The sequence below is a fragment of the Natator depressus genome, chromosome 1, assembly GCF_965152275.1.
Source record: "Natator depressus isolate rNatDep1 chromosome 1, rNatDep2.hap1, whole genome shotgun sequence".
Taxonomy (NCBI): domain Eukaryota; kingdom Metazoa; phylum Chordata; order Testudines; family Cheloniidae; genus Natator; species Natator depressus.
Window position 1 is genome coordinate 143,781,014 of NC_134234.1, and position 24,822 is coordinate 143,805,835.

Here is a 24,822-nt window from a genome sequence, read left to right on the forward strand (position 1 = left end):
ACCTACTCATAGAGCCCTATCACAGTAGTATCTAACAATATGCTTAATCAGTGACATTAACTTCCAGATTCTACAATTGACTTGTGGTTAAATGTTACTTTAAAAAAAAAATTACCAGGAATTGTGACATTCTGCTACAGAAGGGGAAGAAGTTTATTATGGAGTTAGCTTTACCACAACTCCTATATATGCTGCCTACAGTTCCCATAATGCATATACCCTGCCCACCTTTGTCATAGTACATAAACTCCAACATTCCCTCACCTGTCTTTTTTAACTTAATCCTCTAATGTATTGAGTATCTCTGATTCTTTTCTACTGCACAGCTCACCTCAGAGAGTGGGTGATATATACATTGTGATCGTTTCACATTGCTTATATATCCACCTCGCTCCTTGTTTAATGACTATTCCTTACCTACACATGAATCCTAATATGTATCATATTGGTACTCAGATTTAATTTCTTGTAGATAGCTCCTCCTCCCCTCTCACCCCCCAGTAGTCCAAGTTGAAAATGCCTCTGAACCATCAATGTGTGTCTCTGCGCCTTGTCGGGGGGTGTCAGAATTTTACACCGTTACATTTTACAGATCATTGTTTAACACACTATAGACATCTGCAAACGAGTATTTATTTCGTGAAGTAATTAACATTCCTAATCAGATGCACCTTGCAGCTGCTGTTAGTCTTAATTGGCAACAATGCAGTTACATTTTGTTACATATCTTCAGAATAGTTACGGGGGGGCGGAGGGAGGGAAAAGATAAAACTGTTCCCACACAGTTCAGAGAGTTCGCACAAAGAAAATCCCATGGCAACAGCGAGGCCCACAGTTTGCCTTATATAAAAAAAAATAAAAATCCAAGAATAGATAAAGCATCATCTCTTGTAAAACGGCACTTCACTTCGGAAACTGGAGGGCAAAATATACTGAGCTCGCCGTTTAACGCATATGCACAGCATCCATCGCGTGTTAGCCGCTCTCCTCTTCTCCCCGTGTCCTCTGGAAAGAGCAGCGAAAATCAAGTGGGACCAATGTACCGTGTGTTCTACATACTGGAAATAGAGTCACTGTCTTCGAAGATAGATCCCTGCTATTTAGGACTTTTTTCCAGGATCCTTTCTGACGGGTCCCCCCCCGAAAAAAATCAGCTCTCTAAACTAATGCGTGGAAAACGGTGGTTGTGCGTGGATTGGTTAGTACTAAAGTATCCATTGGGTGGCAGTAACAGTATCTTCTTTGACTTGCAGCAAACCAGAGAATGCATTCAATCAAATAAGCCGATCTTGTAGAAACACTGGAATCATTTATGCATTGCAGTTTCTCTCTCTCCCTCCCTCCCTCTTCCTTAGGATATTTTGGGTGGATTGTGGTTACTAATCAAGACCTCCTGCTATTTGTTGTTCACTTGTCATTTTCACTGAAGATTAGCATCATTCAGGGCAAACCGGCATCTGATTCTCCCCCCTCCCCCTTTTTTTTAAATTTGGAGATTTATTTATTTTTTATTATTTATTTAATTTTTTTCGTGGTGGGAGTGCTAGGACCCAGGAGACATCCTTTCATACAGCAGGGGCTGTGTGCTTTCCACATAGCAGTACAGTACAAGGAAAACCCCATCGTATCCGTTATTGCAGGATACTTGTGAAATACACATAGGATTCTTTCTTTCTTATTGCTGCATCCTGGATCGGGAAATTTTGCATGTGCAGCAAGAGGCTTTGAAAGGCTACACGCACAGAGATTTGCAATCAAGACTCCTTTTCTTGTCCTAGAGCTCTCAGACTTGTGTGGTTCTCAGTCTTCTCCTCGTCCTTTCCTCCCCCCTCCCCCCCCTTTTTTGTTTTAATTAATTTCTGCTTTACACCTGGATCGTACCTTCGCGAGCAAACTGGGCACTTTCAGAACTAACGGGAGCGAATCTTGCAGGGAATCTAAGTCTATATGGAATTATCTGCTTTGATGGTGAACTTGGCACTTGTGAATGGGCATCTGGTTCGAATTATTAATTGCTAGCAAAAAAGAGGAGTAAAAAACGTGGATTCAGCGAATACGCATTGTGATGACCAGTTACCTTATTGACTGATATCAAGATCAGAATATATTGGAAGACTGTTGTGGGTAAGGTCATTTTATATATGCAAAGCCCGTCGATGGCATGGCTAAACTTGGTGTCTTGTAATTGAAATGTGTACTTTCATGATTGCTGCATTACACTGATGTGTGGGGATATCTAGCCATTATTGGCAGCTGAGTGAAATAACTGCAGTAGGTATTTTTGAGAGTGCATTTTGTGATAAAGCATCAATAATCCCCCCCTCCCCAACCCTCTTGATATGGGAGAGTACCATGAATTCATTCTGGGCAAACAGTCTTTCTCTGCATGCAGTATGTGTGGCTGGAAAGAATATATGGCAGTAAAAGGAGGACTAAGTAATGGTATCTATTTAACATAAAGTCGGCTCCCATCCATTCGTTAAAACAAATGTGTTCAACTCTGTGCAGCAGTCTGCTGCATTTCATAGCTGCAATGGAGGCAGAGAAACCTCATTTTTCAAGTTGTTAAACTTTAAGGTGACAGTGCTGATTAATTATGCTACAGGGAGATGGTTCTAACGGGTAAATGTCACTGGTGATTTTGGATTGCAAACTATTGCTGTAAATTCTGCAAGAAAATTGCAAACTGGAAGATGGTGGGAAAAGCTGGACTTTAGAGTATAAAAATATCTGAAATGTCACTAACCTAAAATCGCTGGTCCGCCTGCTTTTATTAAATATCTTTTTACCCAATAACTTACCCACTGAAACCTCAGACCCACGTGCAAAGGAGTTGAAGATCTGCAACAGAGATCGCATTTTAGGATTGCCTATATGCATATGCAACTGGCTGGGGAATTGTGTATACATTAATTACTTGTATTCACTGTGGTGGGGGAGAACAGCCCTTTAAATAAACCCCCAACCAAACAAGAAAGCTAATGAGACCAGTTTAAAAAAAAAAAGAAAGAAATCCAAGCAATGCAAATTGTTAATTTTTCTCTGCAAAATCAAATTGATAGAAGGGATGGGGGAGGTTGAGAGAATCAATAGCGATGACGTTCTACAGTGCAATGCACTGCAATGCTAAAGTTATTTAGTGTATGCGAAAATATATGCCCCCATGTATGGCTGGTGGGTTCATGCATAATGGATGGCAGAAGATATGCAGATGTATCTGTAGGAAGACGGATGTATCTGTGCATAATCGATGATTATGTAACTTGGTTATAGCAGTGACATCAGTCGGCGACAGTGTAATAACGTAAGCATACAGTGTATCAATCACTTGTGTTAACTTTGGAATGCTCCTAACGGCTGGGAATGAAGAGAGGGGGAGAGGCGGGGGCGATCTCTTGTTCAGCTCCTGTTAAACGTTTGCCTTTTGTGGGATGGATTTAACACGAGTCTTCCTCGCAGTGGAGTTTCCCTGGGACAGTGGGATAGCGGACACAAAAGCATCAAGCTGCATAGTTGCCAACTCAGCCACACCCATGAAGAGAGCCACATAAAATCCCTGCAATACTGCACAATGGTCCCATTGAACAGACCAGCCTGAATCTTTCAACAAGGGTCACAGTGTAACCTGTGATTTAAATACATGCCCGCAGCTGAATGGAAGGAGAGCTCAACAGACGTTAAAATTGTGTTCCTCTCTCAAGATTAAAAAATAATCTCTGTCCCGCCCCTTGCCTCCGGTAGTGTTCAAGGTAGAACTGATGGTTGTTTCACTCTGGTATTTGCAGCTCTCGAAATGGATATTGTTGTCTGCTTATACGAAATGAATGTCTTAGAGCTTTTTCTTCAGCAGTATGATGATATACTCTAGAGATGTGTGCAACACCAGAAACAAAGTACCTTCAGATAAAATATCTGAATCTGCCTGTTAAATTTTAAAAAGAATACAGAACATGGTCCTTACATTATTTGAATCTCATTCAAATGGTAGTATATTAACAACTTTAAAATACAGCTGAAAAGCAAAGGTGTGACACAGTAGTCCCTTTCAGAAGGACGTAGAAAAAAATGCCTTTATATTGAAAAGGACCACCAAAAAAGTAATTTTGTATTGATATGTATCGTGGACTCAAATCCCCATATCTATCTGTGTTACTCGTCTAAGATGGACAAGTTTGTAAAAGAACTGTTGAAGCCCCATGCCTCTAAACAGTTTTCATGGCCATATTTTCTGAAAAATGCAAGCCTGATGAAATCTTAACTCAGCTGAAATGAATGATCTTATCACCTGCTTGCTCCTTTCCTACTTCACTGTAGATTCAGCCTAACAAGAATTCACTAGACAACTTCTCAGTTAGGAAGAGGTGAGAGGAGAGGAGGTTTTCATTTCTTGATAAAGGTGATCTCCACAGTCCTACTGTACTTGTGAGATGTACTACAGTAGCCAACTCACAGTAACTTTGCAAAGGAAAACATCTTAGCACCAGACTAGAAAATCATTCCCTCCTCAGCTTTACTCCAAACAGCAGTATTTTAAAGTTGGCTTACCATTTGTTCATGACTATTTTTATATTTATTTAGGACAAGCCTGGGCAGACATTAATAAATTCTGCTAATGTAGTTTAGGGTTTGACATTCAGAGAGTACCTTTAGTAACTGGAAAAAAATGGATGTGAAGTAAACTCCTGTTTCCATCCTTCAGGGGTCAGAATAACACTATGGCATCTCCCATGCACCAATACATCTCCTAATTTTCAGAAATGTTCATGGCACTGTCGTCTTTCCCCACATACATCCCAAGTCATACTCTCCCCATCTCTCTAATTACTTAGAGGGCTTCTTATACATACCTACACTATATATCTTAGAAACAACACTGTTTTCTGGAGAAAATGTTATAAACTCATTGCTGTCTGAGAGTAAATAATTAATGATTAAGAGGGGGAATATAGTCTATATAGAAATCATATAATCATGTATCATACCAAGATTTGCAAATATTTTGCTTGTGGTATTAGCAAGTTGTAGGAAATCAAGTTTAAGCTGAAGCTTGTTTTCTTAACCTCTAATGGGTTTTAAAGACTCCTCGTTGATAAAAATGTATCAGGGTTTCAGTCCCAAGTGCTTTGTCCCTCCAATATGCACTAAATATTCCTGTTGTGAGGGGAAACTTTTCTTGTTTAGATAAAATTGTAAACTATTCACAAACATGAAAAGAAAAATTCCAGTAAACCATACCCAGGGCCCAATCCTACTCCCATTTAAATCAGTTTGATTTTGCTGCTCACTTTATGGTGACAATTGGAAGTCGGCTTTCAAAGAACATAGCAGTGCATAAGGAACAGTCATACTACATCTCTTTGAATAAGAAAGTTCTGATTTTGTTTTTTGATAAACAGCAGACCTGGTTTATAGCTAGTAGGTAAATAGTAAAATTTATAGCACTGATCCTAATGCAAGATGTGTAATATTAATCAGCAATGTTTCTGTAGCATTTATGAAGTATGCAGTATGACTATTAAATTAACCCCTCATGCTGTAACTGATGCAATTCAGAGATAACTGATTAGGGTTTCAATTCCAACATATTTTGGTCTATTTTACAGTGAAGTGTTTGGGAATACTTTTATGTTTCACAACATATATGATATCTAGTGCTTGGCAATCCTCTCATTTGTATAGTGCAGACTACTTTATGTCAGTTGAAGCATCCAAGCACTGATTAATATGACTAAAAACTAGCAACTTATCTAGTGGTGCTCATGTTATAAAGTTTCAGAGTAACAGCCGTGTTAGTCTGTATTCGCAAAAAGAAAAGGAGTACTTGTGGCACCTTAGAGACTAACCAATTTATTTGAGCATGAGCTTTCGTGAGCTACAGCTCACTTCATCGGATGCATACTGTGGAAATTGCAGAAGACATTATTATATACACAGACACCATGAAACAATACCTCCTCCCACCCCACTCTCCTTATAAAGTGTAATCATAGCGGCACCATTTGTGAAGCTATAGATAAGGATGTGTCAGCTTTTCTATTATAAACCTCTGTCCTGTTGCCATCCATTGTCAAGGGCCCACAAAATAAGGAGGATTTGTAATATAAACCATGCACAACTTTAGAGCACCATTATGGCCTGTCAGGTCAGCAATCAAAATATTTTTTAAAGTCCTTCCATGTACATCTCTAACAACATCAAGCAGCATTATGGCCCACTAGTTCAAGGATATATTGGTTTTGCTTTAAAATGCAAGTATGTATTAGGTGACATAGGTACTGGAGGTGTGGCAGCACCTCCTGGCTTGAAGTGGTTTCTCTCATATACAGGGTTTACAGGGTATAGAGGGTTTCTTCAATGGCTTTCCAGCACCTATGTTAGGTGATAGGCCACAATGGCTCTGAAGGGATAATTACAGTTTGCCATGTCATTTCCATGTTCTTTTGTAAAGACTCTTTTCCCTTTCTTAAAAGAAAAATATTCATATGCACAAGTGACATTTCAGTAGTGACAGCTGAAAATGAGAACAAATTTTGTGTTAGGATTTTGTTTTATTTTCATGGAAGATTTCTAAATTCACATATTCCTGTACTGCAGTCTTGTAGACCACTATTCTCAGTGCAAAAGTAACAAATATACGCATTTCAGTCACCACAACTGTGTTACACAGGAGCAAAGAAATCAGAAGTTTATGTTGGTTCATTTTTCTCTCTATCTAATTGTGCCTAGGTATTATAGGTGATTTCAGATCACGTTGTGACATTATGTAGCACCCTTTTAAATGCTTCAATAACTAGGTATGATGGGATGAGACAAGGACATAGACCATACTGCCTTCTGTACAGAGACAATCCATGAGAGTTGCACACAATGATAGTGTGTATCAAGTACAGTGATTCCCCTAGCAAATGTAAAGGTGTGTGTACGTGGGGGTGTGTGTGTATTTCTGGTTTTAGTGATTTCAGAAAAGTTTGGACTTTCTCAATGGGGGTAGAAATACATTTCATGAAAAGCAGTAAGAGACACTGATTGGGTGAGTAGTGATGTTCCGCAAGTGTTGTCCTTATCTCATTTTTTTTTTCTTCTTTTTCTCCCTTAACCAGAAATTAATAGAAGGGACTCTGGCATTAATAGGCCTTTTGGAAACACTATGTTTAAAGGAAGTAGAAGACACAGAACAGGGGAAGAGGATGTTCTCAGGTTAAGGGTTGCATAGAAGATGTTGAGGAGGCAGGAATACTCCTGTCTTTTGCTTCCTCCATATGTATGTTGTATCCACCTGGTGTCTTCCCTTATATATACTTAGATAGTAATTTCTTTGGTGAAAAGACCATCTTTTCATTTATATATAAACTAGCACAATGGGACCTGATATCTCATTGAGACCACCAGGCACTTCTGAGTACAGATAATAAATACTAAGAGTGGGAGAAAGTACATGGTTCCTGCTTATTACCTTGAGCAAACAGCAAAATTTACCCTGAAATAGCACCAACGTTTAGAACTCTAGCAAAATCTGCTCTGCTCCAGACTGCTGCTTCCATACAAACTTTCCCCAAATACTATGCAAAAACCTGTCTTAATGACCTGTATTAAAAATCTCATTGTAATATGTGCTTCAGTTGTCACTAAAAATGTTACTAAATTTAGCGCTTCCCAAATCTATAGCCATCTCAGGGTTGCTGGCCTTAAGAAGTCATGTGCTATTACTACACACACAAAAAGGCTTCTACTTTTGAGACTATATGTGAGATAACCCGGTACTGACTATCAATATTTCCTTCTTGAGTGCCTTAAGCAGTGAGTTGTTAAGACCAAGCTCTTCTTCCTCTTGAAAGTACAAGAGTCCTTCAAGAAGGTCCTCCTGTCTGGTGTGGCCACATTGCACTGCATCTCTGGAGGATTATGGCTGTAGAGTTGGTGGATCAAGCTCCAGAAGGATCATTTCAGTAGAGGGAGCATCTCCTGGCATAATAGATTCCTATGGATAGAGCAAGTATGGCTGGAGGAAAAGGTATATGAGCTGGATGCCTCTGTGCTTCACTGACCCCTGGCTGTGGTTTCAGTTCCTTGTGACTGTTACTGGCCCTTAGGGACCAGTCCTATGCACAGAAGATCAGGGATTAGAGCAATACAAAGCTGCACTTTATGCACTTTTACTGTCTCCCATCGTCTCAATTTGTGCTGCGTGCTCCTTGGCCATAGATAAGTATCTGGCCCCTTTATTCTAACAAATATTTGAGGTGAAATTTTCTGCAGAAGGTTAAACATAAAGTTATTGATTCATGGCCTTCCTAGTTTTTTGGGTTTTGTGTTTGTTTTTTTTTGGGGGGGGGGTTGTTATGTGTGTGCAGGCTTATTTTATTGCATGCCTATTCAGTGGTTGTAATTAAAAGGCAAGCAGACCTGATTCTCTATTCTGTTACACAAGTTTTATGTCGGTGTAACATCACTGACTACTACTACATTGATTCCAATGTGAAACCAGTATAGAATCAGGCCCGGGGTGTGTGTGTGTGTGTGTGTGTATACACACAGTTAATTGAGGTACCACAATTATTTCCTATTCTGATTAGATGAAAACTTACTATCTCACATATCATGATCAGGTTGCTGATTTCAAATGCTGACATTTTATTAATATATCTTTTAATGATCTGGAGCAGGAAATGAACTGAGGTTCACTGGAAGATAAACTTATTTTGGTTAGTCCAGGCTGGAGAGGGACTTCTAAAGGACCTGATAAAGATAGTCGGGCAACATAGTAACATATATCTCGTTTTAGACCAGTGCAGGGTAAGAGTGCACTTTGGAATGAAGAATTTGAACTACTTCTACACACTGATGTTTTCTAAAATAAATTAACTGTAACAGCTCAAGGAAAAGACCTGGACACCATTATGGACAGCTCAGTGAGAACACCCACTTAGTGTGCAGTTGGAAACAAAAAAGCAAACAGTTTATATTGATTAGGCTGCATTAACAAAAGGATGCAAAATAATGCGGAAATAATTTATTATACTGCGATTGTATAAATTGATGACATCACTCTCCTGAATATTCTGTCCAGCATAGGTCACTCCATCTGTAGAAGGAGAACGCGGAAATATAGAAAAGGTCTAGAGAAGGGCAACAATAATAATTAGAGACATGGAAAGACTTCCACATGAGAAAAGATGATCATTTAGTATACAAAAGAAATTATTAGAAGGTGTCATGGCAGTGGTATATGAAATATTGAAGGATATTGGGAAGATCAGCTGGGTTCTCCTGTTTACCATTTCTCATTAAGACCCAATGAAACTAAATTGCAACAAATTTGAAGCTGTTAAAAGGATATACTCTTTTCCATAATTCATAACTAACCTTTGGCTCTCATTGACACAAAATATATTACTGAAATGAAGAGCTTAGTGGGACTGAAAAAATGAATAGATATGTACATAAATAACAAGAATATTCTATGAAGTTATAATAGCTATGATAAAATGTATCCATAATATTAACTCTGATACCCTAAGGACTTAAGCCAAATACTAACTGCCTTTATGTTACCATATGACATTTATAGTTGATGGCCCTGTGCTCCTAAATCCCTCATGCACTTCTTAAAAATCTCTCTTGTTGTTTTATAATTTTCCATTAATTGGTGCTTCTTCTGAAGAATCTGGTACTGGAGATAGGTTACCTGACTAGAAATATCAAAGGCATGATCTTGTATGGCAATTTCTATGACTCCTGTGAGTTATCGTCCCTCTTTACAGATTCAAGCAATAAATTTGGCACCTGAACTACTATTTAATCATGGTTTTACTGGTGCTGACTGGGCAACCTCATTTTGCTCTTTAAGGAGCTGGTCCGCAGTCCATTTTAATCAATGGAAAGACGCCCACTGAGTTTTACACAACTTTGATATTTAATTGTCTTGATTTTTGTTAGTTTCTGTGGAAAAATAAAACTTAATGCTACTTGTTTTTAAAAATATGTTAACATTGATTATAAAGGGAAATCTTGTAAACGTTAATGGAAGTCAATAAACCTTTATTATGATGTTGATGCTTATCCAGCTCGATCAATACCCATCATTTTAATAGATGCACAGCTCTCCATTTCTGTTCCTCCATAATGGGAAATGCTTTGGTTCCAGAAGAGGCCTTATACAGATAGACTATTTCTAAAGGCTTTCACATACTATGGTGACAAGCACAGTATAAAAATAGGGAGAAATATAGAACATAAATTTAAAGACTGTGCTAGTTTATTCTGAAAAATTCAACAGTTAATCAGATTAATATATGTTAATCAGATAATATATAAATATGCTTTTTAATCTTTAGTTTGATTAGTATATCATCCTTCCTCCTCCCTCGTTAGTGGTTTATAATATATCTATTAAAGGACAATCACATGGCTCAATGGACATACACCATACATCTATTGCTGATTGTCCACTTACAATGGAAGTTCCTTAATTGGTGCGTGTTTTCTCTCTCTGTGTCTCTCTCGCTCGCTTGCTCTGTGTGTGTGTGTGTGTGTGTGTGTGTGTGTGTGTGTGTAAGGAATTCAAGTATTTAAGGACCGAGCCTCTTATGCTTCAGATTACTAATGTGAGAGGGTTTTTTTATTGCATATCCTAGAATCATTTGTCAAGGTCTAGAATAGAAAAAAAATTAAAAGTTTAGGTGAGGTAACACAAAGTAACAAAATAAAGATACCAACATGCCAACTGAAGTAATTCAAAATGAGAAAGCTGAAATGAAATTGAGGACAAATTAAGAAATGAGGTCCAGTTGGGTTACTGTTTTAGCACGTTGGAACTGCTAGAAGTGTTAGCATTTGGAGAAATCCACCCTCCCAGGAAGGACTGTTTTGGGGTTAAGACATTAGATTAGGATTTATGAAGCCTGGGTTTAATTCTTATCACTGCCAAAGATTTCCTGTATGATAAGGAAGCTGTTTAATTTCTCTGTACCTCAGTTCCCAATCTGTAAAATGGAAAAGATGTTAATGCTACTTTTCTCCAGCCCTGTCTTGTCTACATACATTGTAAGCTATTTAGTCAGGAGTGGTCCTTACTTTGTATGTACAGTAGGGCAGAACTAAAAGTTTGTCAATTTTTTTTTCAACAGATTGGATTTCTGGCAAAACAAAGCTTTCCATGGAAAGTGGCTGCTTTCCTCCAAAACATTTTTGATGTTTCATTTGAAAACAGAAGTTTTTGTTTTCTGCTGAAAGTTTGTCTTTTTTCCCCCAGTGAAAAGTTGAAATTTCCCACTGTACATTTTGTTTTTTGGGGTTTTTTTTTTTACATTTTTCCTAGACATTTTCAGCAGGGGAAAAAAAGATATTCTCAGACTACCTGTAATGTACAGTGTCCAGTAGAATATTACCCTGATCTTAGTTTGACTTTTTAGGTTCAAGTGTAATACAAATAATATGGTGAACAGTGCTGGGTTTTTTGTTTGTTTTTGCTTTTAAATACTAATCCATAATCTTAATTTAAAGTTTCTTCAAAATCTGTCTGCTTACATCTGCATCAGTGAACCTTACTTTCACTTCTTCCCCAAGCAGCATCAGAATCTCATCCTAGTTAATACAATTATTTACATTTTTTTAAAAATAGAGATCTTTCTTGTGTCTTTTGTTTCTGATATAGAGGCCCACTCTCCATCCTTATTTTTGCCTCAGTTCACCATGGTTCTGACCCAATGTCCATTGAAGTGGATGTAAAGGCTCCCATTGATTTCAGTGGGTAATGGATCAGATTCCAGAATCTAAAATCTAAAAGCGGCAAACATTTCTTAGGTCATCTAGTGCATCTACCTATCAGTGCAGGACAGTTACCAATTGCATATTTACTGGAATTGTTTTTCAAATGTACAAAGGTTTTTGACAAGGTTAGTTTTTCAGATGTGCAAAGGTTGCCCCCATTTCTTTGGGAGATCATTCCACAGGCTAGTGGATCTTGTGTTTTGTATATGAAACCTGTTTATTAATTTTTAAATAGAAAAATTAACACTAAAATGAGAACCTCTCCAAGTGTTTCTGTCATTCTGACTGCCACCCCGTTGGTCAAATTCCAACTCACTGCTTCAGTGCAAGGCCAGGCCACAGAGCTCAGTCATGATGCCAGAAGCAGGCTGTAGTAATCTGATAAAGGGCTTGTCTACACTGGCAAGTTTCTGCACAGTAAAGCAGCTTTTTGCACTCAAACTGCAGATGCGTACACACTGCCAAGCCACTTTTTGCACAGAAACTACTCAGTTGCAGCCCTGCCAAAAAACCACCTCGACAAGAGTTGTAAGGCTATTTGCGCAGAGGCTCCAGTGCACTATTGCCAGTGTGAACGCTTGATTGCTTTCTGCGCTGTAATTGGCCTCCGGAGCTGTCCCATAATGCCTCAAGTGACTGCTCTGCTCATTGCTTTGAACTCTGCTGCCCTGCAGACATGCGCCCCTCCCCTTTCAAAGCAACGTTTCTGACAGTTGTTGCATGCTGTGCTGGTCTTCTCTGGGACCCAAAGCAAACTATTAATGTGGAATGCTCGTGCTGTTGAACACAGAGGCAGGGTGTGTATGTGTGTGTGTGGGAGAGAGAGAGAGAGATTGCTCTGCAGAGAGCCCAGCGAGGGAGGCGGGGGGCTGATGTCGGGGTTTCTCCCTCCCCCTGCCTCAGGACTGGTTGCTTCCTGCCGCTGTCTGAACTTACAAGACAGCATGCTGACACACTCTCTGTCCCACAAAACACACTGTCCCGCTCCCCCCTCCATATACACACACAGTCCCTGTAACCCCCACCCCACACACACACTTCAATTGAAAAGCAGCTGGCAATGTAGTAGGATGCTCATGGAACAATGGGATTGGGAAACTGGCATCATGTGATGCTGTGCCTGCCCCATGAGGCTTTGCAAACCTGTCCCAAAGAACATTCAGCCAGTTGCATGGTGGGATACCTACCACAATGCACTGCTGTCTTTGCCATTGCAAGAGCTGCTAATGTGGATGGGCTCCAGCGTCACAAGGAGCACATTGTGGACACGCAACAGCGGTTTAATTCCAGTGTTTTAATAAAAGCGGTATAACTTGTGGCGCAGAAACTTGCCAGTATAGACATACCCTAAGTCAGTCAGCACAAAGAAGCAAGGCAGGCTGGATGCATACCACATGGGTAAGGCCTAGGGAGCTCCCATGCCTGGGGAGACCTATTCCCCTGAGGCTTTGAATTTCTGGTGAGCAGCTCTTCATAGGTTTATTTAATAGTGGATACTTTTGTCTGCTCCTAACGTTTTAGTGGGTGTTGTGGGGTAATAACAGCAAGTGAAGCAAGGGTAAACTGATTTCAAATAGAAACTCCTGATACTGTTCTGTTACATTAGGAATAAGCTTTGAGTAACTCACGTGAAGCTGTTTTATTTAGCTTTGCCAGATTGAGTCCAATATGAATCTTCAATTTAAATACTATTACATTAATTTTAATGAGTAAAGATCATAGAAACATTGCTTATTTAATTAACATAGCAGAACTCATTGTCAGCAAGCAAGAAAGTCATAGTGCAGCCACTGTAATGCAATCAGAAGACTATATTTCATGATGGTGACCAAATTATTTTCTTGCTAAAAATCTGATATCTTTTTAAATATAGATGACAACACAGGAAAAGTGTAAAGGCTTGCCAATGTCTAATTACAAAATAAATCCTTGGAGCTTTACTTATGTGTTTACTGGGATGTCTTCCGAACGTTTTTGCTGTGTGTCTGCATATATAGAGAATGATCACTGTTTCGTTTTTTGTGGTTTTTTCCCTTCTCCCAACTTTAATTTCTATTAGGTCATCCGGCATATCACACACATGTGTAACTGTGGAGTAAGTTCATTGTTTTTCAGCTTCATTTTAATAGAGTAACTTCAGGTTCACCTGATATCAAAACTGGACTTAAATGCAAAGAGTAAGACAATGCACAGGTAAGGCTCCAACAGCAACAGTAGTGGCAAATATGTTACATATCTATTACAACTTTCTGTTATACTTTTACTGTCATAACAAATGTATCCAGTTGAACATGTAACTAGAAAAACTGACAGTCAATAAAGCAAATCTAGAATATGGGCAAGGTAATATTGCCTTAATTCTAACATCATAAACCTTAATTCTACACTCCTTGACTTTTCTGGTGTGATTTGTAATTGTGCAACTTTTCTGTTGTACTAACAAAGATATTTATATCTCATTCCCTTAATCATCTTTAAAGAAAAAAATGTTGCTCAGGTTTATTATTAATATTCCTATTTAAATGGTGCCAAATAAGCTTTTCAGTTTTTGCTTTGCTATAGTGAATAGGGGAGGGTTGAGTTTCCAACCAGATTGTACCATTGTTTGAATAGAGACAGTTTTGCATCAGATTATCTTGTAGTGTCCTATCAGGTTTCTCAAGTGCACAACACTCTCTTACATTTTTGTTTTAAAACAAAGGTTTAGAATTTGCAGAATATTGTAGAATGAAGTAAAAATAGTAGGGACATCCTTAAAATCATAGGCTCTTCAATTTTTCTCAAACTAATTAGTAGTAGTAGGTATTGATTTGAAGGATTGTTCTGTTTTTGTTTCAAAATTGAAGGGGGAAACAAATGAAAGAGACAGGAAAGGGATATGACAAAAGAGTGAGATATTTTATGAGGTTAGGTAAGTGTGTAGTTAGTTCCATGATTTGTTTTTAAACTATCCCCACGCTCTTTCATTCTTACCCCCCCAAATGTGGTACTCAGAACTGCCCTTTCCCCTATTTTACCCCATATTAAAAATGCCCACCTTTCTAAATCTCCACTTACCTTCCCCCCTGCCCAGCCCCAATGATACAACAAGATTAAACATACCACCAGTCATCAAACAATACTCTCATTAGTTCCTGTGTCCAAAGATAGCTGGGATCCTATGCTAGGGTAAGGCATCATCACTGATTTCAATACAAAAGAATGTGTAAATCTATAACATCGCGAAAAATCTATTTGTTAAACATGAATAGTTTTGGAATATCCTTCCAAGGGAAGCAGTGGGGGCAAAAGACCTATCTGGCTTTAATATTAAACTCAGTAAGTTTATGGAAGAGATGGTATGATGGGATAATATGATTTTAGCAATTAATTAGTCTCTAAATATTCATGGTAAATAGGCCCAGTGGCCTGTGATAGGTTGTTAGATGCGGTGGGATCTGAGTTACTACAGAGAATTCTTTCCTGGGTATCTGGCTGGTGAATCTTGCCCATATGCTCAGGGTTTAGCTGATTGCCATATTTGGAGTCGGGAAGGAATTTTCCTCTAGGGCAGATTGGAAGAGGCCCTGGAGGTTTTTCGCCTTCCTCTGTAGCATGGGGCATGGGTCACTTGCTGGAGGATTCTCTGCTCCTTGAAGTCTTTAAACCATGATTTGAGGACTTCAATAGCTCAGACATAGGTGAGAGGTTTTTCGCAGGAGTGGGTGGGTGAGATTCTGTGGCCTGCATTGTGCAGGAGGTCAAACTAGATGATCATAATGGTCCCTTCTGACCTTAATATCTATGAATCTATGAATAACCTATTCAGAGTATGAATAACCTATTCAGAAGTTAATATAGAAAATATGGAACCATTGATTTCAGAATGAGTTACTGGTAGCCAGTGCCTGGAGATCTGGGTTTCTTTAATCATTACATAATCTGTAGAATGCATAGCTTACTTTACTTTCTATACTTTGGGTGTTGATGATGATGATAATAGTAATAATAATTAATAATAGTGATGAATGAAGCTGACTTTGCTATTACTACTGCTTTATCCATTCTGTGGGTGAATGGGGACCTCTGCATGCATGGCTGTCAACATAGCACTTGAATGATCACTAAAATTTTCTTTAAAATATAAACCCATAATGAAATTAAAAGCCTTCATATGATTCCATATTTTATATGCTATCTGTCTCTGTATTCATACAAATATATTCCATATATCCAGGAATATGGATTTTATTTGACTCGGTGGACTTAGACATTGTCATCAGTGATCCCCTTTGACACACATTACTTCTCAACACACAAATATGCAGGATTTATATAATACAGTCTCACTGAGATTTCCAAAGCTAGAAATGTTATTTATCAACACAAGTCCCATTGAAATTAATGGAGCTGTGTGGCTAGAGCCCCTTGTTGGCTTTGATAAATCTCAAATTTTACTTGGGGCCAAATTGTGGCCTGGGTGCATAGAAATCTGTGACTGAAAGGGAGTGCACAGCACTCTCTTACTTCCATGCGCCAGCTACATGCATTACAACTAGAAACATAGGAAAGACATCAGGCTCTGCAAAGACACTATGTCTCCTCTATGTGCCGGTGAGGGAGCAGGGAACCATCTGAGGCAATGTTACCCACTAATTATTCAGCAGTGCAATTATGCCACCATGTCAGGGAGCAGATACTGTGCCAGGTAGAGACAGCAGCGGGAGCACCAGGAAGGAGACTGACTCCCTGAGTGTCAGTCTCCCCCTTGGGCTGCTCAAAGGGTTAGTGCAATTACATGCTGACCCAAAGACAGGGCTCATGAGTAAAGCCAGGACTGAGCACTTACAGAGTAGGCAACAATGCCATGATACTTTCTAAAATGTTACAAAAACATCAGTGAGGTTTGAAATTACTTTTAATTTTTTTTTAAATGAACAGAAAATATGGACTCCCTATGATTAGTTTTTCACTGAGTTTCACCCAACTATGAAGGAACTATTCAAGAAAATTTCCGATTACTTGCCCTTTCTGCAATGTATGTTGGACTTCAAAAACAAAGCACAGGTAATAGTCTGAATATGTTACTTATATTGCAAATCACTGGTCCTGATCTCATGTTTAGATAGATAAACTAACTTGTGGCTGAACACTTCTGCCCTTGAGTGGCTTGGTGCAGGGGGCATAAAGCCTGATTATAGCATTAAAAGTATATGCAGCACTGTGATTTGTTGGGGAAGGAAGACTGTCACAGTGGTTAAGTGACCAGAGAAACCTAGGTTCAGTTTGATGCTCTGCCACTCACTTCCTGTGTGACCTTGGGCAAGTCACTTAGTCTGTCTGTGCCTCAGTTCCCCATCTGTAAAATGGGGATAAATAGCACTTCCCTACCTCACAGGGAAGTTGTGAAGATAAATACATTAAAAAATGTGAGGTGCTTAGATGCTACAGTAAAGAGCACCATATAAGTACCAAAAAATAAGCATAGTAGAGTGTTCCAAAGCCTGGTGGGAGGAGCAGGGCTGCTGTCTGAAAAGTATAGAGGCACAAATAGTATAATGGCCTTCAGTTACTCAGTAGAACATTAGGCATGCTGTACTCTTCTTCTGAATTTAGGGTTAATAATCACAAGTTTTCTGCAATTTTCACTCTAGATTTTTGTTGTTCCAGTGGTGCCTCCCAATTATTGTCAACTGATGGCTTTAAATGTAATCTTTTAATTAACTGCTTCACGGCTGGGTCTCAGCTCCAGCACCTGTGATGCACAGCAAAACCACAAGGAAATGCCATGATTTATATAATACTGCAAGTGCATATGGCCTGATGTTTGTGTCACATTAAGTGTTAGCAAAGCAGGTAAGTTCATTTTGTCTGAGTCTTTGCTTCAAGTCTGGGAGCATTTTAGCCTTCTATCACTGACTGATATATTTTCCCAAGAGGGTCGCTAGAAGTGTCATACTCTTCTCCACAATTATCATATTATACTCCTGCGCTCGATCCTAAAAGCTTCAGAGCCCTGACTCCCATCAGCAGTAACAACACTGCCAAATTGGCTAGACAGGTTAATGCAGAGCAATGGAAGAGTCACCTTTCCACCTGTCTACATCCTCCTCAGTGCTGGGCATACAAGCTTGTCTCATATTCTGATCCCTTTGTGGTATCATGTATACTATTTAATTGCCCTTGGCTCTGTGTTTAAACTTTAGGAGTAAAAAAAGGGGAAGTTCAATGCCTTTGCAGAACAATTCTACTTTAATCAAAAAATTCACTACAAATTTGTTCCTCGCTCAGAGGAAAGCTGTAATGCACTGAGCATTATGGCAGGTAACCAGGCATTTAATGCAGACTTCCATTGAGGGTAACACTTCTTAAAAAGGCCAAGCTGGACCTTACATAAAGAGTTTTTTACCCTCTAAGATGCACAATAACATTATACAAAGTAACTACATACCCACACATACTGCAGCCTTGCAAACTTGTCATTATAGATTTCCAGTCCCAGTGGGGGTGGGGGAGAGGAATCTGATGTTTTCCCTGTTTGAGTTGGCAAAGTTTTGTGCTATGGGGAGGAGATAAGGAGATTCCCAAAGCTAAGGGTAGGAATAGAAGAAAGGGGGTGGGGGATGTTGCCATTATTTTGGGAGTAAAGGTTGGAGTTCACAGCCTTTTCTCTGTCTGCCTAAATGACAGAGGAAGAATAAACATGAGGTGGCCTTTTATAATCTTCTAGTGGCTGCTTCCTACTGCACTGAGTAACCATGTAGGAGAGGGACTGTGAACTGCTATAAAAGTGGAACCACCTGCAGGTGACACCCATGAGTGGCTATAGGAACTGCCACCAACCCAATTAAAGGTCCAGTTTTCACTTGCCTGCCCAAATAATTGACTTGCTCAAGACAGTGGAATTTCACAAGGCTGACACAACTTACAGAAGAAGGGGTTCATGATAAATCATTTCTGGGAGACTCACTATCAGGACCCTATCAAAGTAATCTCTTCACTCTAATTCTGAAAAATAAAATTTCACTGAGGAGGGGATTGTTAAAATCTCTGACAGCTGAAGTAACATTCTGGCTGGAACAAGGTTTGTCTAGTGGAAGGGGGCAAGGGGAAGGGAGGTCTGTTGATGTAGTCCAGGTAGTAATTCTAATATAGTAAGCCTATATAACTTCCTTGGGATCACCTGGGCAGATCCTTGCCTGTGGATCAATTCACTACTTGAATGGTGAGGGGCCTATCACAAAACGTTCAGGTAATTGCCTCTTATGACTCATCACACTCTCGGGTTCAGGGATGACTCAGCAGGCTTCAGCAGGCTCAGGCTCAGAAGTAACTCATCAAAGGGGATGAACGGAATGTTTAAAACTATCTAAGGTACTTATATGGCTACCATTATCACAGTGTCTAAGGGCCTCACAATTTTTAATGTAATTTTCTGCCTAACACCCCCGTAAGGTCAAGCTCAGAGAGGCAGAGTGACTTGCCTAAGATCACAGAGGAAGTTTATGATGAAACAGGAACTTAAAGCCAGGTCTCTCAACTAGGTTAGTTCCATAACCACTAGACCATCCTTTCTCTCAACTGTCTCTTGATCTGTTAGTCCTTAGTGTCTAGTAATAACCAGGTGATGGAATTTATGTTCTCATCACACAACAGTGTAGAAATGAGAATTGCATTTTGATTATTTATTTGACTGTGAAAAATTATAATAGAAGAGAGAGCACTTTTCCTATTAAGCAATGGTTCTGCAAATGTAAAATTAATAGCTTTCAAGTCCAGGAGGGACCATTGTGATCATTTAGTTGCACCTCCTACATAATACAGGTGATAGGACTTCCCTGAATTAATTTCTGCTTGAAGTCCAAATAGCTATGGCTGAATTAAAGCATATCTCTTAGAAAAACATCCAATCTTGATTTAAAGATTGAGAGTGATGGAGAATCCACCATGACCCTTGGTTAGTTGTTCCAATGGTTAAGTACCCTCTCTGTTCAAAATTTGCATTTTATTTCTAGTCTCAATTTGATTAGCTTCAACTTCCAGCCATTGGATCTTGTTACACATTTGTCTGATTGATTGAGGAGCTTGCTGCTATCAAATTTTCGTAGGTGCTTTTAGGCTGTGATCAAATCATCCCTCAGCCTTCATTTTGTTAAACTAATAGATTGAGTTTCTTCAGTTTCTCACTGTAAGGCATGTTTTCCAATCTTTAATCATTCTCCGCTCTTCTCTGAATCCTCTCCAATTTTTCAACATGTTTCTTGAAGTGTGCACACCTGAACTGGACACAATATTTCATTTGTGGTAGTATCCATGTCAAATACAGAGGTAATATAGCCCCTCTATATTTTTCTGTTAATACCTCCAAGAATCACATTTCCCTTTTTAACCACAGGGTCTGACTTTGAGCTTAGGTTCAGCTGATTATCCACCATGATACTGCTCCCATTAAAAACAAAGAAACAAAAAAAAATAGTCACTGTTTACCAGGATAGAGTCACACATCTTGTAAATGTGGCCTGCATTCTTGGTTCATAGATGTGTCTTTACATTTGGCCGTATTGAAACACATATTGCTTGCTTGCCCCAGTTTACCAACCAATCCAGATGATTCTGTATCAATGACTTGTCCTCTTCACTATTTGCTACTCCTCCAATTTTTGTGACATCAGCAAACTTCATCAGTACTGATTTTATGTTTCATTCCAGATCATTGGTTTTTTAAAAAAATGAAATAACATAGGGTCAAGAACTGATCCCTTCAGGACCCCACTAGAAACGCACCAACTTGATAATCACTATTTACAATTACATTTTGAGACCTATCAGTTAACCCATTTTAATCCACAAAATGTGTGCCATGTTGACTTTGCATTCTTTTAGTTTCTTAATTATCATAAAGTCACATGATACCATGTCAAATGTCTTACAGAAGTCCAAGCATGTTACATCAACACTATTACCTTTATCAACCAAAATGAGTTATTGGGTTTGGGACTATTGTTCCTAGACCTAGTACATTATGATGTCTGTTACAGACAAATTCATTGACCTATGAATTGTTTTCCAACAACCATTCCCAGATCAGACAGGCATTACTAAAATGAATTTGTGGAGTGCTGTCTTCTGAATGACAGAGTTTGTACAATGATAGCAAAGTATTTTGTACAGTCATAAAAGGATTTACAGCATTCTAATCCAAGTCTAAAATACAGTAATTCAGGTTTTGAATATAGTTAACTTCCTTTTTCTAGCTAATTTAATGTTAAAAAATTCACTTTGGTTGTGTATATTTGGGATCACAACCACGTAAAATTGTAGACTCACAAACATGGTGTAACACACAGCATGTAATTTATTTTTAATTTTCTATCAAAAATATAAGAAGGTAGTTTTGGGAGATGACTGACTCCTGGAACAAGCTATATTAGAAAAAAGTCTACTTTAAAATAATTTTCTGTATTTACAACATTTAAGGATCTGATCCTGCTACCTCGGAGGGTTTGTCTACACAGCTTGCAGAATAGAGTCTTCAAGCCCGGGTCCACTGCAGGACTAGCAGAGCTTTCCCTAGCACTCTAAAAATAGTCGTGTAGGCACACTTTGAAGTTGCAGCTCCGGCAGGAGTTCAGGTTTTGAAGCGTAGGTAGAGGGGTGTGATTTAGAGCCTGAGCTCTCTCAAAGCTCTGTCTACAGAGCTATGTTTAGAGCACCAATACATGTCCTGCTAGCCCAAGTCTGTTGAGCCGGGCTAGGAGGCTCACTTCCACAGGCTGTGTAAACGCCTCTAAGGACCTGCTTTAGGAAAACATCCCTACTCACGACAGAACTTATGCACATGCTTTTAAGTCCCATTGACGTCAATGTGACCATAGATATCTATTTAAAGGTAAGGACTTGCTTAAGTGCCTGAGTTAAGGCAAAACATCCATAGAAAAGCACTGCCTAAAAGAGGTGCCTTTAAACAGGTTCTTTTGACAAGTGTAAAGTGCCATTAATTGTTCATGTCTTGGGAATGTTTAAAAGTTGATTCTGGTTTTAGAGATATTGCCAGTTTGAGATTTCCTTAGAACTGAAATGAACATTTTAAGTAGCCACTGCTCATGAGCATACCAACCATATCTGCATGTGATGGTGATACGTAAATGATAAATGCAAAGCTGTATGATAGCTCTCTCTTAGCGCTCCTCCCTCCCCCCGCCCCCGCCCCAAGAATCAGCTTCCCTACTTCTAACATTTCAATTCCTTTGGCAGTTTCACATGATGCTAAAATCAACCTGCAACAGAATTCTTTCATTCTTTCCTCCCAGATATTACATTTTGTCCCTTCCAAAATCTCACCTGCCTGAGGCCCAGGATGGGCAATATTCAGTCCCAGCTCAGGGAAAGGTTTAAGTTCTGAAATCTTGTGACTCTATAAGCCCTAGTAATGCAAGTGTTACACCATTGGCACAGGGAAATCCTTACTTTCCCAAGGGAGATCTATTTTTCTTACCCAAGAAAGTCCTGAGAGATCAGAGCTTTATACTGTAACTTTTTTAGCTCTAGGAAGCAATTTCAGGCTATTTTTAGAGGTGAGGAGTGGATTGGCTCCTTTTGAGATCTGTCCAGTTGAACAAATGTAACCTAAGGCACCTGGCTTTCCAGGCAGTGGGATACATTTTTTTTAAAAAACTCTCTCAAACCTTTGTAAAACAGTTCTAATAGCACACATGTGGCATACAGAGAACACATGTTAATTTGTGGTGGCAGAAAGTACTCACTTAGCATGACTTATAAAACCCAGTCATGACTTTGCCATTCACGAATAATGTAGCAGTGCCAAATTCCTGTTGTTAAAACCTTTGTACCACACCATATAATCATGTTTTGCCACTGTTGTTCTGCCCCAGTTCTTGTGCAGAAGTTCTGGTCAACTCCCTCCTGGGAAGCAGCATTGGAAAACAGTCAGTGTGTGACCTAGGGTCTCTAATGACTGTATGACCTATTATGTGGTGGGACAGAGATGTTGTAGAAGCCCCTCTGCTTGTGCCATTTAAAACTACAACAGCTAGTGTTTTAAAAAGTTGCCAGTTGCCTTAGGTGCTTAGTACTTCAGTATGGCATTTGAGGTATTCTCTATAGTACATGGAGCAAAGTAGGGGAATACTGCAAATACTGAGATCACTTCCCCTATTTAATTACGGTAAAATTAACGGGGTTTAAGACTGACCACAAAATAATAGATAAAGCACTGAAGATATGAAATGGGGACAAATCCTGCATTGCACAAGAAGATAATGAGTCCCCCCCTCTCCATTTTTAATTAATATGAATGGGCAGATTATGCAAATCAGTCTTAGAACCATAGGTTCAGTCATCCCATCTTCTAATTTACTCACAGGGAAGCCAAATGAGGCACACTTAGGTTGGAAGCATAGAAGTGGGGAGAGTCAGAACCCTAGAGTGAACCTTCTGTCTGAACTTAGGTTGTGTGTTAAGTGGAGGGGAGTAGCCACTTAGCCACTCCCCACAGCATGTGTAGCTCCGGAATATATGATTAGCTGTCCAGATGATGAGCACATTGTTCCCTGAACTCCCATGGTGGCTATTGAATAACCTGGACAAACCAGTCAATGGCAAACTCATATTTCCAGAAGTGGGGATTCTGAGAATTTTCAGGCTTTGACTTCTTCCTCCTGAACACTTTGAGGAAAGCATGCTTTGCCTCTTGTAAATAATATCATCATCCCAAACTTGTCTTGATAAATACAGATGTGGATGTAACAATAAATATAAAAGAGACACAGACTGTTGTTGTTTTTCTTACTATCTATTGCAATAGGTAATGTTATTCATTTGATCAAGTTGATAAATTTGAGGTTATACTTTGCCATAGCACTTATGCATCATTTTGAATATTTTTCAAGATGGGAAAGCATCTATACTGCAATATCATTTCAGGAAACAAAATACACAGCAGATACTAGAGATGGGTATTTCTCCCCAAATAGTAATTTCACAATACTTTCTTTTCTATTTTATAGAGAGGAGAGAGGAATTAGATTTCTCAATGGAGTTAGAGTTTAAACTACTCTTCTACGAAACCCATTACAGAAAAATTTGAAGTTTGATATTGTGGATAAAGTACTACAGAATGCCTCTGAAGAGTGGTTTTCAGTGCATGAGATTCTAAAGAGAATTAATGCACCTCTCACTCTGAAATCATTCCTCAAAATTCACAGATATGGAGAAGAGAGTGTCCCTCATCAAAGCTAAGGGAAAATGCTGCCATTTCTATGCACGGGGATTTGTTGGAACACATTTTGGTTCAGGCTGAATGGTACGGAAAAGAGAAATAATTAGGTTACTTCTTTGCCAACTTTCTCTCAATCTTTTAATTATAATTATTGGCAGGGGATGAAATGAGATTTGCCTATATTAATTTGCTTCCCTAGCATCAGTGGTTGAAAATTCTGATAGGCTAGACATACAAGTTTTCCGTTGTCAAACTTTGCATGGTTTTAAAAAAAATACTTCATTGACTGTAACTCAAATATATGTTACAGCTGAGCTGTAATGAATAAAAATATCAATAAAACTAATAATATAGCATGTTGAGTAGTTAATGATACTACTCAAATACTTAGTTACTAACATTTGGATCAAGGCCTGAGGACTCATGATTACTGTCTGAAAAAAATATAGCATGGAAACATCACAGATGAGGAGGAGTTACTTAGCCTAGTAGAAATAATCGTATGAAATTTAGGAAAATTTAAGTTTAATGTCACTAAAGAGCTCCCAAATGTCAGATCCATCAGACTGACTAGCCTTCCAAAGAAAGGGAAGACCCTTTGCTTTTGAATCTGGACTAGACAGAGCGCTAGAAAATACACTGGGAAGTTCAGTCCTGTAGTGCCAGGGTAATGGACAAAACAACCTACTAGGTCTTCTTCTTTTTTTTTTTTTTTTTTGCTAGCATCAGTAATTAACTGCCATTCTGAGGAAGAACAGGAATCTAAGACATGTTGCAAACTCTTTTTTTCTTTTAAAAAAAGAATACACTGGCACAAACGTTAAGTTGCTTCTACA

The 24,822-nt window shown here is 38.9% G+C and overlaps 1 protein-coding gene across 1 annotated transcript in view; it reads left to right on the forward strand.

Moving 5' to 3' along the window:
* The first annotated feature begins 1,484 nt into the window (after positions 1-1,484).
* IL1RAPL1 (interleukin 1 receptor accessory protein like 1) overlaps positions 1,485-24,822 on the forward strand; it is a 1,125,084-nt gene continuing 1,101,746 nt past the window's right edge. The window contains exon 1 of the mRNA XM_074968407.1: positions 1,485-2,124. The gene's annotated coding sequence lies outside the window, so the exon portion shown is untranslated. The remainder of the gene's footprint in view (positions 2,125-24,822) is intronic.